Here is a 16,880-nt window from a genome sequence, read left to right as displayed (position 1 = left end):
TGTGGTTTTGATTTGTATTTACCTGATGAGGAGTGACGTTGAGCATCTTTTCATGTGCCTGTTGGCCATCTGGATGTCTTCTTTAGAGAAGTGTCTGTTCATGTCTTCTGCCCATTTCTTCACTGGATTACTTGTTTTTCAGGTGTGGAGTTTGGTGAGTTCTTTATAGATTTTTGGATACTAGCCCTTTGTCCAATATGTCATTTGCAAATATCTTTTCCCATTCCATCAGTTGCCTTTTAGTTTTGTTGATTGTTTCCTTTGCAGTGCAGTAGCTTTTTATCTTCATGAGGTCCCAATAGTTCATTTTTGTTTTCATTCCCTTGCCTTTAGAGGTGTGTCAAGTAAGAAATTGTTGTGGCTGAGGTCAGAGAAGTTTTATCCTGCTTTCTCCTCTAGAGTTTTGATGGTTTCCTGTCTCACATTCAGGTCCTTCATCCATTTTGAGTTTATTTTTGTAAATGGTGTAAGAAAGTGTTCTAATTTCATCCTTCTGCATGTTGCTGTCCAGTTCTCCCAGCACCATTTGTTAAAGAGACTTTTTTCCATTGGATATTCTTTCCTGCTTTGTCAAAGATTAGTTGGCCATACTTTTGTGGGTCCAATTCTGAAGTCTCTATTCTATTCATTTAGTCTATGTGTCTGTTTTTGTGCCAACACCATGCTGTCTTGATGATTACAGCTTTGTAGTAGAGGCCAAAGTCTGGGATTCTGATGCCTGCGGCTTTGGTCTTCTTCAATATTACTTTGGCTATTTGGGGTCTTTTGGGGTTCCATACAAATTTTAGGATTGCTTGTTCTAGTTTCGAGAAGAATGCTGGTGCAATTTTGATTGGGATTGCGTTGAATGTGTAGATAGCTTTGGGTAGTATTGACATTTTAACAATATTTATTCTTCCAATCCATGAACACGGAATATTTTTCCATTTCTTTATATCTTCTTCAGTTTCCTTCATAAGCTTTCTATAGTTCTCAGCGTATAGATCTTTTACATCTTCGGTTAGGTTTATTCCTAGGTATTTTATACTTCTTGTTGCCATTGTGAAGGGGATCAGTTTCTTTAAATGTCTTTCTATTGCTTCATTATTAGTGTATAAGAATGCAACTGATTTCTGTACATTAATTTTGTATCTTGCGACTTTGATGAATTCATGTATCAATTCTAGCAGACTTTTGGTGGAATCTATTGGGTTTTATATGTATAATATCATGTCATGTCATCTGAAAAAAGTGAAAGCTTGACTTCATCTTTGCCAATATTGATGCCTTTGATTTCCTTTTGTTGTCTGATTGCTGATGCTAGCACTTCCAACACTATGTTAAACAACTGTGAGAGTGGACATCCCTGTTGTGTTCCTGATCTCAGGGGGAAAGTTCTCAGTTTTTCCCCACTGAGGATGATATTAGCTGCGGGCTTTTCATAAATGGCTTTTATGATGTTTAAGTATGTTCTTTCTATCCCGACTTTCTCGAGGATTTTTATTAAGAAAGGATGCTGAATTTTGTCAAATGCTTTTTTCTGTATCGATTGACAGAATCCTATGGTTCTTATCTTCTCTTTTATTAATGTGATGTATCACATTGGTTGATTTGAAAATGCTGAACCAGCCCTGCAACCCAGGAATGAATCCCACTTGATCATGGTGAATAATTCTTTTTATATGCTGTTGAATTCAATTTGTTAGTATCTTATTGAGAATTTTTGCATCCATATTCATCAGGGATATTGGCCTGTAGTTCTGTTTTTTTGCTGGGTCTCTGTCTGGCTTGGGAATCAAAGTAATGCTGGCTTCATAGAATGAGTCTGGAAGTTTTCCTTCCCTTTCTATTTTTTTGGAACAGCTTGAGAAGGATAGGTATAATCTCTGCTTTAAATGTCTGGTAGAATTCCCAAGGGAAGCCATCTGGTCCTGGACTCTTATTTGTTGAGAGATTTTTTGATATCTGATTCAATTTCTCCACTGGTTATGGGTCTGTTCAAGCTTTCTATTTCTTCCCGTTTGAGTTTTGTAAGTGGGTGGGTACTTAGGAATTTGTCCATTTCTTCCAGGTTGTCCAGTTTGTTGGCATATAATTTTTCATAGTATTGCCCCATAATTGTTTGTATTTCTGAGGGATTGGTTGTAATAATTCCATTTTCATTCATGATTTTATCTATTTGGGTCATCTCCCTTTTCTTTTTGAGAAGCCTGGCTAGAGGTTTATCAATTTTGTTTATTTTTTCAAAAAACAAACTCTTGGTTTCCTTGATCTGCTCTACAGTTTTTTTTTAGATTCTATATTGTTTATTTCTGCTCTGATCTTTATTATTTCTCTTCTTCTGCTGGGTTTGGGATGTCTTTGCTGTTCTGCTTCTATTTCCTTTAGGTGTGGTGTTAGATTTTATATTTGGGATTTTTCCTGCTTCTTGAGATAGGCCTGGATTGCAATGTATTTTCCTCTCAGGACTGCCTTTGCTGCATCCCAAAGTGTTTGGATTGTTGTATTTTCATTTTCATTTGTTTCCATATATTTTTTAATTTCTTCTCTAATTGCATGGTTGACCCATTCATTCTTTAATAGGGTGTTCTTCAACCTCCATGCTTTTGGAGGTTTTCCAGACTTTTTCCCGTGGTTGATTTCAAGCTTCATAGCATTGTGGTCTGAAAGTATGCATGGTATGATTTCAATTCTTGTATACTTATGAAGGGCTGTTTTGTGACCCAGTATGTGATCTATCTTGGAGAATGTTCCATGTGCACTTGAGAAGAAAGTATATTCTGTTGCTTTGGGATGCCGAGTTCTAAATATATCTGTCAAGTCCATCTGATCCAATGTCATTTAGGGCCCTTGTTTCTTTATTGATTTTGTGTCTAGATGATCTATCCAGTGTTGTAAGTGGGGTATTAAAGTCCCCTGAAATTACCACATTCTTATCAATAAGGTTGCTTATGTTTGTGATTGTTGTATATATTTGGGGGCTCCCGTATTTGGCACATAGACATTTATAATTGTTAGCTCTTCCTGATGGATAGGATCTGTAATGATTGTATAATGCCCTTCTTCATCTCTTGTTACAGCCTTTAATTTAAAGTCTAGTTTGTCTGATATAAGTATGGCTACTCCAGCTTTCTTTTGACTTCCAGTAGCATAATAGATAGTTCTCCATCCTCTTACTTTCAATTTGAAGGTGTCCTCAGGTCTAAAATGAGTCTCTTTTATACAGTAAATAGATGGGTCTTGTTTTTTTTTTTTTTTTTTTTTTTTTTTTTTTTTTATCCATTTAGACACCTGTCTGAATCCATTCAGACACATGGTTGGAGCATTTAGTCCACTTACATTCAGTGTTATTATTGAAAGATATGGGTTTAGAGTCATTGTGATGTCTGTAGGTTTCATGCTTATAGTGATGTCCCTGGTACTTTGTGATCCTTGCAACATTTCACTCACAGAGTCCCCCTTAAGATCTCTTGTAGGGCTGGTTTAGTGGTGATGAATTCCTTCAGTTTTTGTTTGTATGGGAAAAACCTTTATCTCTCTTCTATTCTGAATGACAGACTTGCTGGGTAATGGATTCTTGGCTGCATATTTTTTCTGTTCATCACATTGAAGATTTCCTGCCATTCCTTTCTGGCCTGTCAAGTTTCAGTAGATAGGTCTGCTACTATTCTTATGTGTATACCTTTGTAAGTTAGGGCCTGTTTATCCCTAGCTGTTTTCAGAATTCTCTCTTTATCCTTGTATTTTGCCAGTTTCACTATGATATGTTGTGCAGAAGATTGGTTCAAGTTATGTCTGAAGGGAGTTCTCTGTGCCTCTTGGATTTCAATGCCTTTTTCCTTCCCCAGATCGGGGAAATTCTCAGCTATGATTTGTTCAAGTACACCTTCAGCCCCTTTCTCTCTCTCTTCTTCTTCTGGAATTCCTGTGCTATGGATATTGTTCCATTTGATTGCATCACTTAGTTCTCTAATTCTCCCCTCATACTCCTGGATGTTTTTATCTCTCTTTTTCTCATCTTTCTTTTTCCATAATTTTATCTTCTAATTCACCTACTCTCTCCTCTGCCTCTTTAATCAGTGCTATGGCCACCTCCATTTTATTTTGCACCTCATTTATAGTATTTTTTAATTCTTTATGACTATTTTTTAGTCCCTTGATCTCTGTAGCAATAGATTCTCTGCTGTCCTCTATGCTTTTCTCAAGCCCAGCAATTAATTTTATGACTATTATTCTAAATTCTTGTTCATTATATTGCTTAAATCAGTGTTGATCAGTTCATTAGCTGTCACTACTTCCTGGAGTTTCTTTTGAGGAGCATTCTTCCGTTTCACCATTTTGGGTAGTCCCTGTGCATAGCTCCAAACTGCAGGGCACTTCCCCTGTGGTGTCCGTTTTAACTTGTGTTGGTGGGTGGGCCTGCAGTCAGACCTGATGTCTGTCCCCAGGCCACCACTGGGGCCACAGTCAGACTGGTATGTACTTTATCTTCCCCTCTCCCAGGGGCAGGACTCACTGTGGAGTGGTGTGGTCCCTATCTGGGCTTCTTGCACACTGCCAAGCTTGTGGTGCTGCTTTGATGGGACCTGGCCAAGGGTTTTATTAGACTGGGTGGATCCACAAGGTGTACAGGGGTGGGAAGGGAAGGCTTATCTAGCTTTGCTGTCCTTGGTCCCCTGTGGGAGGGACCCTGCAGCACCAAGAGGGAGGCAGGTCCATCAGGGATGGATCCACAGAAGCACAGTGTTCGGTGTTTGCACGGTGCAAACAAGTTCAGTGATGGGAACCGGTTCCCTTTGGAATTTCACCTGGGAGATGGGAGAGGGAGATGGTGCTTCCCAGCTCCTTTGTTCCCCCTGTCGAGCTGAACTCTGTCCTTCTGGGGCTCAACAACTCTCCCTCCCAGCATTCTCTTGCCCTCCCTGCTCTCCCAGAGCAGAGTTGTTGACTTTTAACATTCCAGATGTTAAGTCCCTCTGGCTGTCAGAACTCATGGAGTCCGGCCCCTCCACTTTTGCAAGCCAGACTTCAGAGGCTCTGCCTTGCCCCGCGGACTGCTCCTCCACCACCCAGGTTCCCTCCTGCCAGTCCGTGTAGCATGCACCACCTCTCCTCCCTTCCTACCTGCTTCCGTGGGCCTTTTGTCTACGCTTGGCTCCAGAGAGTCCATTTTGATAGTCTTCTGGTGGTTTTATGGGTTATTTAGGAAGATGTGGGTGGAATCTAAGCGATCAGCAGGACTTGGTGAGCCCAGTGTCCTCCTACATTGCCATCTTCCCAAACTGAGGGTTGATGAGGGGTGCGGGAGAGGGGAAAGTGAGTGATGGTATTGAGGAGGGCACTTGTTGGGATGAGTACTGGGTGTTGTATGGAAGCCAATTTGACAATAAGTTATATTAAAAAAATAAAATTAAATAAAATTAACATCACACACACACATAAAATAATTGCCTACATTAAGATCATGAAGAGCTCCTTTGTTATTGTTTGAAGTTTGTAAATTCTTTACTGTTTTACCTTTCACATTTAGATCTACAATCCACACAATGTCCTGTGTCTTGGAGATTTTTAAGAGAAGACCACAATGAAAAGAATTCAGGGAGAAAAATAACCCTTAACTTTCCTTTGTTTACTTATTGATAAAATTTTCTTAATTTTATTTTAACATATTTTAATGACAATGTAATTCAATGATTTATATAACATTTCAAATAGATATGATACATCTTAGTTATTCTCTGATAATATCCATTGAGGAAATCTGACTGCAATAAACTAGAAATCTTTATATCACAATAGAATGGTTTTTTTGTAATAATAGACAATTCACCTATCCATGTATTATGAATCTTTTATCTCATCCTACATTCTTACACTCAGGAATTATTATTCTAGCCTATGATTTCCTAGTCCGCTATGTGTTGACTATACTTATTTTCTAAACATTACAACAACCACCTACAAAAAACTTATATTTTGTTTTTGTCATTGTTTTGTAAATAAATGAATGTTCTTTTGGAAATCTCCATATATGGCCAAGACAAACAGTATGTTCAGTATCTCTTGATAAAGTAAAAATAAACAAATTAACAAAAACTTATAACCCAATGTTATAAACATTTGGAATTTGTTTTTTAAGGACTTGGTATTAGAGATATTAGATGTGACATTATAGCTTATTAATATCAAGAGTATACAATTTCTTCGTACTGGGGCTATATGATTATTATGATTTGTCATGATTGTTATGACTTGACCATAATTATTGATAAAAACTGGACTTTGAGGGCTGCATGTTGCAAATAGACTGGTGCATCTATGAGGATGGAGCAGGGACGTTATAAAGGAGTGTCAAGGTGCACAAAATTGTTTCTAAGACATAAATGGCTCCAACTATTCTATTCTCTTATCCTCCACCAGCTTATTTATTCCTTTTTGTGTGCCCTGCATATAGAAACACGCAGCAATCTCATTCCCTCAGAGTCTTTATTTCTCATGGTATATTCCCTCCCTTTATTTGATAATAAACATATGTACAAATCTACTCTGATTGCTTTCATCTTGTGTTGGTATATGTCTTTCTAGAATTTCGAATGGTTTGTCATTCCTAATTTTCATTCTACCCTTCTATTTCAGTGCTAAGAGAGTTCTCCATCACCACAGAATTTTGATAAAATGTGACAAAATATTTGTGAGCTTTTTTGGCCTTTATAGGGCTAAGCGTCCATTCTACTCGCATAAGCACATGAGGAATTTGTTGCCTGGTGACATTTCTTGATCTAAAGTACCTGTCACTACTTGTGACATCGCATCTCAGATTAAAGATCAGCCTGGAGCCTTGGTGCAAATGGGCCTTGCCCCCTGAGAACAGTTCTGTTTCACACAGCTGCACTTCAGGCTGGCCTACCCCAGGTTGGGGCTCTTCTGCCACATAGGCTGCCCTGCTTGAAGCAAGGCTGTTGTCGTTTTTTCAGCTGAATGAGAGAAAGAAGGCCTTAAAAAACAAGTTTTTCAAAATACCTAATTATGCACCATTCTTAGTGCTAACTATATTAGTATGTGCTTTATTCATGTTTATTTCAGGTTTTGAAAGCAAGCTTATTAAAATTTTCATATTGCAATATACATCTGATATTGAAAAATTTGAGGGGTACCTGGATGGCTCTGCCAGTTAAATGTCTGACTCTTGATTTCAGTTCAGGTCATGATCTCACAGTTCGTGAGTTAGAGCCCCATGTCAAGCTCCACACTGACAGCACAGAGCCTGTTTGGGATTCACTCTCCCCATTCCCATCTGCCCCTCCCCCCTCTCAAAATAAATAAATAAACATTAAAAATAATTTGATTATAACTAAATGAAAGAATTATTAGATATGACACAACTGTAAAAATTACATTGCATAAAACTCAGGAACTAAGTAACTAACCTTTTGGAAAGTGGAGATCTATATGATAAAACAATAATTTACAAAAATAGTTCATCATTTTAATGTTTTCCATATGTCAATTACATTGAGATTATTGATTTTTGTAGTTGCTGGCAAACTATTAGTGGAAGGCTATCAATCAGTAGTTAGTCTAGGACAGAATAAAGTCCCTAGAAGCTGTGATGTATAAGACACAGTCACAAGGGGGCTGCATGGCTCAGTTGGTTGAGCAGCCAACTCTTGATTTCGGCTCAGGTCATGATCTGACAGTCGTGGGATAAAGCCCTGCATCAGGCTCTGCACTCAGTGTGGAACCTGCATGTGATTCTCTCTCTGTCTCCTTCTGCCCCTCTCCCCATCCTCCACCCTTGTGCACTTTCTTTCTCTCTCTCTAAATGAAAAAAAGTCACAAGAAATGATGTGAAGATTAGGTATTTGAACAAGTATGATTTTGAATGTACATCTTTGCTTTCTCCAAACACTTAAAAGACTTTTACATACGATAAACAAATATGAGTCAGCTGTAGGCATTGCTAAGGAGTTAAATTTAATTATGAAAAAATAAAACCATTCAAAAAACTAAGCCAGTCATGTAAGAACAAATATGGAATGATTCCACTTCTATAAGATAGCGAAAATAGTCAATCTTGTTGAAGCAAACTGTAGAATAGTGGTTTCCAGGGACTGAGGTGAACAGGAAATGGGGAGTTGCTACTCATCATATATAAAATTTCTATTATGCAAAATGAATATGTTCTTTAAATCTGATGTACTACGTTGTACCTATAGATAACAATACTGTATTGTGTATGTATCGTCATATTTATTAAGAAAGTAGATTTCATGTTAAGTGTTCTTTAAAAAAAAGTAGATAAAGAGGCTTTAAAAAGTGGTTATAAAATTACTCACTGAGTACTATTGGAAAGAAACAACTGCTGAATACAAAGCTTAACTTTTTGGTTTTGAAAACTTACTTGGTGGTTTCTGGGTAAAAATACTGGATTAAAATCCTATATCTCACTGTAATTTTTCCCATATTTTCACTATACAGTGAAAGCAATTTTTTTGAAATGACATAAATCCACAAAAATAAAGATAATGAAAAATAGACAACAACAAAAAACATACTGGAGGACAAAGATATAAAATTGTACAAAATAATTAAGATAATTAAAAATATATTTTAGGATGGCTAATATTCAAATAATAGGTATTCTAGAAAAAAAACAGACATGGAAATAATTAGTAAAATTTTTAAAAAATAATTGCACCCTGAAGGACTTTACTTTTTAAAGTTTATTTATTTGAGAGAGAGAAAGAGCATGCACAAGAGGGGGAGGGGAAAAGAGAGAGAATCCCAAGCCCTGATGAAGGACTTGAACTCATGAACCATGAGATCACGACCTGAACTGAAAGCAACAGTTGAATTCTTTACCTACTGAGCCACCCAATGACTTTAATTTCTAGTTTGAAAGATCCCACATGCCCCCCAAAAGTAAATTAGTAATGAAACCAAAATAAGTAAGAACCAAATAACCAGCCAACAAAAGACACATTAGAATGGTTTTGGACTTCTCAACAGCAACATTGAAAGCAAAAATATATTGGAACATTATTGTCAAAATTATGAGAGAAAATTGTTTCAAACTTATAATTTTATTTCTAGCCAAACTATCATTTAAATATAGAAAAATGGCATCTTCATATCTAAATGCTCTCAAAATTTTTCCATTCTACCATTTTCCTTAGAAAGTTACTGGAGAGGGGTACCTCAGTCTGTTAAGCATCCAACTCTTGATTTCGGCCCAGGTCATGATAGCACAGTTTGTGAGACTGAGCCTGAGCCACACATTGGGCTCTGTGCTGACAGCGTGGAGCCTGCTTGGGATTTTCTCTCTCTCTCTTTCTCAAATAATTAAATAAACATTTAAGAACAGGAAGATACTGGAGAATATTGCCTATTGAAACTATGAATGAAGAATTCAAGGGAAATAGGAAATGGTATGCAATTCAGGAAAGAATAAAAAGAAATTTCAGAATGCTGGTAATAGGATATCCTTAAATATCCTGTTATTTAAGGATAACAGCTGTGAATCAGGTAAGGTGGATACCAATCTACATTAGAGCAACTCAGAAATCTAGGGAAGAATTATCCAGAAATATAAAACTGATAGTGCACTTGATGTGTCTCAATATGCCAAGAAAATATTTAGAGAATTTAAGAGTTTAGATTTGAATCAGTTACTGTTATTTCTATAGAACATAAGGAAAAAATTAAAAAGTGAATTTTTAGTTTTAGAATAACAAAAACATTTGAAGAAAACCAGTTTGCTACATAATTTAACTAGGAAAAGTCTTTGGTCAACTTTATATGAACATTGAATTTCAATCTAACTAAAATCATGGTGTAACTTTATTGGAAAAATAGTTTAATGGGAATTGTATAGTTGTGTGTGCGCGCCAATTCACTGTGTGTGTGTGTGTGTGTGTGTGTGTGTGTGTATTTGTTGGCCAGAGGTAGAAAAAATAGAGAATTTTAATTCTCATCTTCCCATAGCAAGAAATAGTGGAAAATAATAATGCCTTAAATGGAAAATTTCAAAGTCATCTATACAAATCTGTAATGTAGAGACATGGAGGTAAATAATAAAGTAATAATTTGAAAGAAGTAAAAGAATATTTTTATACACACAAAAATGTGAAGAGGATAAAGTGAATGATTGCTTTATTCATAAAAAAGATAATTTAAAAACTATGAATATGTAAAACTTAGATCAAAAAAAAAGAAATTACAGGGGCGCCTGGGTGGCTCAGTCGGTTGAGTGTCCGACTTCGGCTCAGGTCATGATCTCAGTTTGTGGGTTCAAGCCCTGCATCAGGCTCTGTGCTGACCGCTTGCTCAGAGCCTGGAGACTGCTTCAGATTCTGTGTCTCCTACTCTCTCTGCCCCTCCCTGTTCATGCTTTGTCTCACTCTGTTTCTCAAAAATAAATAAATGTAAAAAAAAAAATAATAAAAAAAAAGAAATTACATTAAGGATATTTTAGAAATGATTTTATCATATTTGGTTAGCCCAATCTCCTGTGTATGCTCATGTTATAAAATGTCACCTCAGCTTGCTTTGAGTGATGTCAGCATGATGACAACATAAGACCTCCCTGTCTTATGCCTCTCTGTTTAATAACTAAAACTTGGCATCCATCTATGGACTAAAGTGACTCTTTGGAAATAGTGGGATCCTGCACTATATGCCAAGGGACCTGGAAGCTATAGAAGATAAGCTTTATTTTGACTACATGTTCAAAAGAAATGGTCTGGTAGAGGCTGAACATCATTTTCCTAAATACCCAGACACTTGAGAAAATGTTAGCTTTGGGTTTGAATTACTTTTATCTCAATAAAGAGTTTGTCTTTATGAATGACAGGATGTGAATAATGTCTGTTATGAGATAAAATAGTTGGGAAATATCTCAGTGCTTTGGTATTTTTTATGGTGTGATAGTCATTAGTATTGTTTATCAGTATTTCTCATCTTATCTTTCTAGATCCATAGTAAAATGGAATCATCTGTCCCTTTATAGTTAGACACGTGAGTTTCTTTGAGCAATGAAAGGTGAGAAGTGATAAGTATCACTTCAGGACAAACATCTTTAGAAGCAGGAATGCAATATGCCATATTCCCTTTTCTCTTCCATGAAGACTGATGGTATTCCAGAGCTGGAGCCTCCCCCACAAGCTTCAGTCTCTAAATGATAAGGGGGTCGATCAGAGCCCAACATGTTTTGGAATGACATGTAGCTTGAGTGAAATATAAACCTTTATTTTTTTAAACCCCTAAAATTTGGAGTTTAATTATTGGTGTAGTATAATACAGTATAATGGTTGTTATACCTGATTTCTCTGAATTTTCTCAATCATTTTAGGCTTGATAGACCCACTTAATTTTCTCATTTTTTTTCCATAAAAGTTAACATCGGAAATTAGTGTGTAGGGGCACCTGGGTGGCTCAGTTGGTTACGCCTCCGACTTTGGCTCCGGTCATGATCTCATGGTTTGTGAGCTCCAGCACCGCCTCAGGCTCTGTGCTGACAGCTTGGAGCCTGGAGCCTGCTTCGGATTCTGTGTCTCCCTCTGTCTCTCTCTCCCTCCCCGCTTGCACTGTCTCTTTCTGTCTCTCAAAAATAAATAAATGTTTTAAAAAATTTAAGAGAAATTATAGTGTGGAGCAGTATCTCTGATCCATTCATTTGGCCACTCGGGAAGAGTGAATCATAGAGCTGTTGACTGGATTTCTAAATGTTCTTACTGGTTTTCTTTGCAACCGTTCATTAATTTCCTCTTATGTTTGGGCCCCATGTTTGCCATCTGAGTAGGTGGATAATTGCTAGATTTGCTTTATTTAGTTACTACTCACATCAAATCTGGAGCAATATAATGTCAATACCTGATCTGAAGGAGCAGAGAGTCAGGGCATAAGAAGTCAGCGAATTACTTTGCATTTCCTAGAGTGGGAATCAGAGAGATACCATGGGTCTGTGGTCTACTGTGAGAGAGTTGCCGCATTTGTAGTAAAGGGTATAGAAATGAGATAGTGACAATTGTCCTACATCTGTATTTCAGTTTCTGGTTGTCTTTTGTTAAGTGACAGACAGCATGATTCACTTTACTCAGTCTTTAACATTTACTAACTTATTTGGGAAAACACCCAGTTCCCAGGGCAGGAGAAAAAGGACAAAAATAGGGAAAAAGCACTAATTATCATTTTTTTTCTTTTTTCTTTCTTTTTTGCAATTGATTTTACTTTTTTTAAGTTTATTTATTTATTTTGAGAGAGAGAGAGAGTTCATGAGTAGGGGAAGGGCAAAGAGAGAGGAGAGAAAGAGAATCCCAAGCAGGCTCCACACTGTCAGCACAGAGCCTGATGCGGAGCTCAAACTCACGAACCACGAGATTATGACCTGAGCCAAAATCAAACTGAGCCACGCAGGTGCCCTATTTTTTTTTTTTTTTTTTTTTGTCAATTTAAAGGCATGAAAAGAAATGCTTCATTAAAAAAAGAATTGAAAATACCTAAGGAAATTCAAACATTTTGAGTTCCTATGTTAAAAAAAAAACAAAACTGTTGATTATTTTACATAACTATAGAAGGGAAGAAGAGTTCTGTTTAGTTACAAAAGATAGCAAAAGACTAGAGCCTATGAATTGTGTTTGAAGGGTAAATACAGTTATTTAAGACCTTGCTTGGAGGCGTGTTCAAATGCTAACATTTGGGTAAATGGCTCCTGGGTCAAATGTTGTAAGTTTAACCTTTTCTCAGCTGTCAGTAAAAGGTAATTGTCAACATGTTATACAGGTGAAAACCAAGTAAGAAAATCAATCAATTTCTCAGTAGGATCAAGCTCTTTTTTTATTTTTTTCTCCTTTGATAAATAACATGAGAAATGTAATTCTTATTTTGGTTATTCCAATATGAAATGTGAACCTAAAATAAGGCCGTACAGTTGTCTTTCTGCTGACAAAGCCTCAAACTTTGTTCCTGAAAGAAATGACACGGAGTGTTTTGTTAAAAACATCTAATCCTGTTTTTGATGCTGATTGTAATCTTCATCTAGAGGCAGGAGTTAGAGTCTTACCAGCAATTAGCCAATGATTATCTGTACTAGCATAAACATTCAGGCAGACTGTGTTCCAATAAAACTTTATTTACAAAAAAACAGAGAGAAGGCCAAAGTTGGCCTTTGGGCAATTCACTTAATCTATTGCTTCTACGCACTTAACATGCCTTAAAAAACTTTTAATGTGCCCATTGATGCCTTTCATATTTATTATCTGTATCTTCCAAAAGGATGCAAGCTCCAAGAAGAAAGGATCTTCATGCTATTTGTTTGTGTATTGTCAATGCTTACAATAATGTCTCATACATAACAGGTTATTGTAGACGATGGCATTATTGTGCAATTCTTTACTTCTCTTTCAGTTCATGCTCTATTAGGCTTCATCACATGACTTCAAGTATAGACAGAAGGGAATGGTAACTCCAAGCCTGGCCTTAAGCATGACATAGTACTTCTAGACCCTCTCGAATTCTGCTGTGAGCAAAAGAAGAAATCTTGTTATCCAAGACAAATGATAGTAACGTGGAGAAGATTTAGACTTAATCTGCAGCATTATTAAAAGCTATATTTTCAGGGACTTTGAGAAAAATATTTTTGTTGGATATTCCATTTATTATTAAACTATTAGATATCTCAATGATAAATATCTTGGCTTGGGGCACCTGGGTGGCTCTGTCGGCTAAGTGTCCGACTTTGGCTCAAGTCATGACCTTGCAGTTCATGAGTTTGAGCCCTGGGTCAGGCTCTGTGGTGACAGCTCAGCACCTGGAGCCTGCTTCAGATTCTGTGTCCCCCCTCCCTCTGACCCTCCCCTGCTTGCTCTCTGTCTCTGTCTGTCTGTCTGTCTCTCTTTCTCTCTCTCAAAAATAAACATTAATAAAATAAAAATATTAAATATCTTGGCTCAACTGCACACAAGTAGGATGACTTTTCCTAACATTTGGCACATTGAAAGAATTCCATTCTCTCATTAAGATTCTCCTTGTGTGTCCTGGAGGAATTACTTCTATCGTATTCACTATCTCCTCCTCATTACCATTTCAGTCTTCTTCACAGCCACACTTCCTACTTTTGTTTTCTGGGTTTTGAGGGGAAACAATTTCTCCTTCTAAGCCATATTCCAGGGAAGCTACTATTTTATTAATGAGCCTTTAATAAGACTCTCCTACTATGCATATTTCTGTGCTGTGGTGAGATGAGTAGGATTTGGAAACTGAAGTCCTGTTATTCATGCACTACGGAGGGAACTGGCAGCTAACGGTTCTAGCAAGAATTTTCAAGAACAATGTTGAATTAGTGATTTTTTATTAGCAGTAGCTTAAGAAGGAACATGTGTCAATGAGACTAGACCTTGGATTTGGAAACCTGCAAAGGCTAAGTTGTAGATTTCCCCTGGATGCTATGAAAGGCATCTTTACTTTGATGAAAGGAGCTAGATTCAAAGATTCTATCCCTATCCAATTCCATAGATTTTTGCATGTGTATCTCCTTGAAAACGTGTCTTACAGGTCTTTTCTGCCATTGCAAGATCATGAATATTAGAGTTGATTTTAATCATGGAGTTGGTTCCTTAATACTTTTCTGGTCTTAAACTTTGTCCTGTCTCCCTCTGTGCTTTTGTGTGTTCACACTCAGGTTTTCTCAGATGTATCTACTTCTGTGTTTTGGAAGAGCACATCTTAAGCTGAGGCTTTTTTTCCCATGTGAAATATATCATGAATCAATATATAAAATGTATCATGAATCAAATAATTTCCCCCAAAGACTCTCTAGGCAAGAAAAGCTTAGATATTATGCTTTTATTTATTTCAGTTTTAGGAGAAGTAAATTAACTTTATGTATTTTTTTTATCAATTATTCTTCAGTATCTATGTTTCCTTTTTCACAATAGCATATTCTTTCACACCGGTATTTTGTTTACATCTTATTCTTTATTTTTTTATAATTCTCTTTGTCATATATCTTTCTCTATATTTCCTTTCTAATTCTTTAAAAGAATTTTTTTTTTCTTATTTTCCTGTCAACAGGAAGTGCCATATGGAAAGGAGAAGAAACAATTGCCATTTGGGCGAACTTCTTATATGCCAGGCCTTACTGTGTGGTAGACATTATTCTACTGAGCAGAAGAATTGCTTAAATGGGGAGATCTGAAGAGGTGAGGTAGCATGTCTAAGTGGTAGACAATAATAGAGGAGTGTCACCTGGATAGAGAGGGGTACATATCTAATGAATGATAATAAAAGTGAAGTAAACACCTAAAGAGTATATTACACTTTTCTCTTAATAGTTCAGGGAGCTTTTGGAGTTTCAAGGTTATTTCTTAAGACAGTGATGGGTCTATGAAGAAATAGGGTTTTCTCATGGCAAGAAAATATTGTGTTTAAATGGAATTTCTTATGGATCAACTACAAAGAAGGCACCAGGTATACAAAGGACATTGAAGAGAGACCCCAGGGACTTATGAATAGGAGGTCTCTCTGAACTCCCCTAGGCGAGTGTGAATGGCCATATGGTGGTTCCTGAACATACAGACTCAATCTGTATCATGCAACCATGTGAAAAAGCTTTCAGCTTCTTGCCATAATTCATCTTCTATTTCATTTTCTTATCAATTCATGATCTTCTTGACATCTGATCTTAGTGACTTCTCTTCTCTTCCCATTTTTTTTGACTTGTCTCATTTTACACAGATATACATCTCCAGATCAGATATTTCACCTCATATGTCAACCATGAGCACATTCTCTCTGAACCCATACTGTTTTATTCCATCCCAGGACCGTGAACTAAATACCCTGTTCAATCTCTGTGAGTAGTTTCTCTTAATGTTTACTCTGGACTCAGAAGTAATAACAAGATGGAGACTTCTGGCATCATAAAAAAAAAAACTGGACATTATAGGACTTCTGGTAACATATAGAATCTGAAAAGCAAATAGGTATTGTTGATATTACCTGCTAATTTAACCTATTTGACCAACGTTGCATTAACAGTTTGTACAAACAAGGAGTGCTAAAAAATTCAGGAAGGGACATTTTCTCACTACATTGGGTGGGGCTACAGACCTTATAAAGTAATACTGACCTTTTTGGATGATAGTATATTAGGAATTTAAGGATTATTAGCAATTAGAAAATGGATGAAAATATATTTTGAGTTTTTAATGGTATAGCCATGTGGAAACACACTTCACTGAAAGGTCAAACTTGTAAATGTTTCAAGACCAAATATTCTATGCCTCACAATCTAAAATCTGTGACCTTTACACTGTGTTTATCCACTCAGGCAGAATAGACCCATAAGGCATTAGGCTGTTATACGATCCTGCTAAATTTCTGACCTTGTCTACTGGTGACTGCCCTGTGCATATGTATTTTGTTGAAAGATGCTAGTAAGAGATTTTTTCTGTAGTGCAGGTGTGAAAATGCACATCCATAATTCATCAAAACAGCCATTTGGAAAATGAATTAACCATAGTAACCACACTTCTGAATCAAAGATTTCAGGTTTGCTTATTAAAATAACATTCAGTCATTCTGAATAGGTGTGAATGCAGTTCTAGTATGTGAATTTATTCCTTTTGGGAATATCTTTCAGTGTTTCTTGTTTAAAACGTCCACTTCTTTTCTAATGAGACATGGAAATAGAAATCTTTTAAATGAATAATTTTCCTTGGCCAAAATGGGGTAGTTTATAAGCAAATTTATTTCCACATATGAAAGGACACGTTTACTGGAGAAAATGAAACATACTCTGAGCTAAATACAAAAAATATTTTATATGATGTTCTTTAAAAAAAAAGCCTATGGAATAATTTATAGAACTGGGTGTGTCATAGATAAATAGGGAAGCTTCTAGA

Source organism: Leopardus geoffroyi, chromosome D1 (genome assembly GCF_018350155.1).
Source record: "Leopardus geoffroyi isolate Oge1 chromosome D1, O.geoffroyi_Oge1_pat1.0, whole genome shotgun sequence".
Lineage (NCBI taxonomy): Eukaryota > Metazoa > Chordata > Mammalia > Carnivora > Felidae > Leopardus > Leopardus geoffroyi.
Note: the sequence above shows the minus strand (reverse complement) of the source record.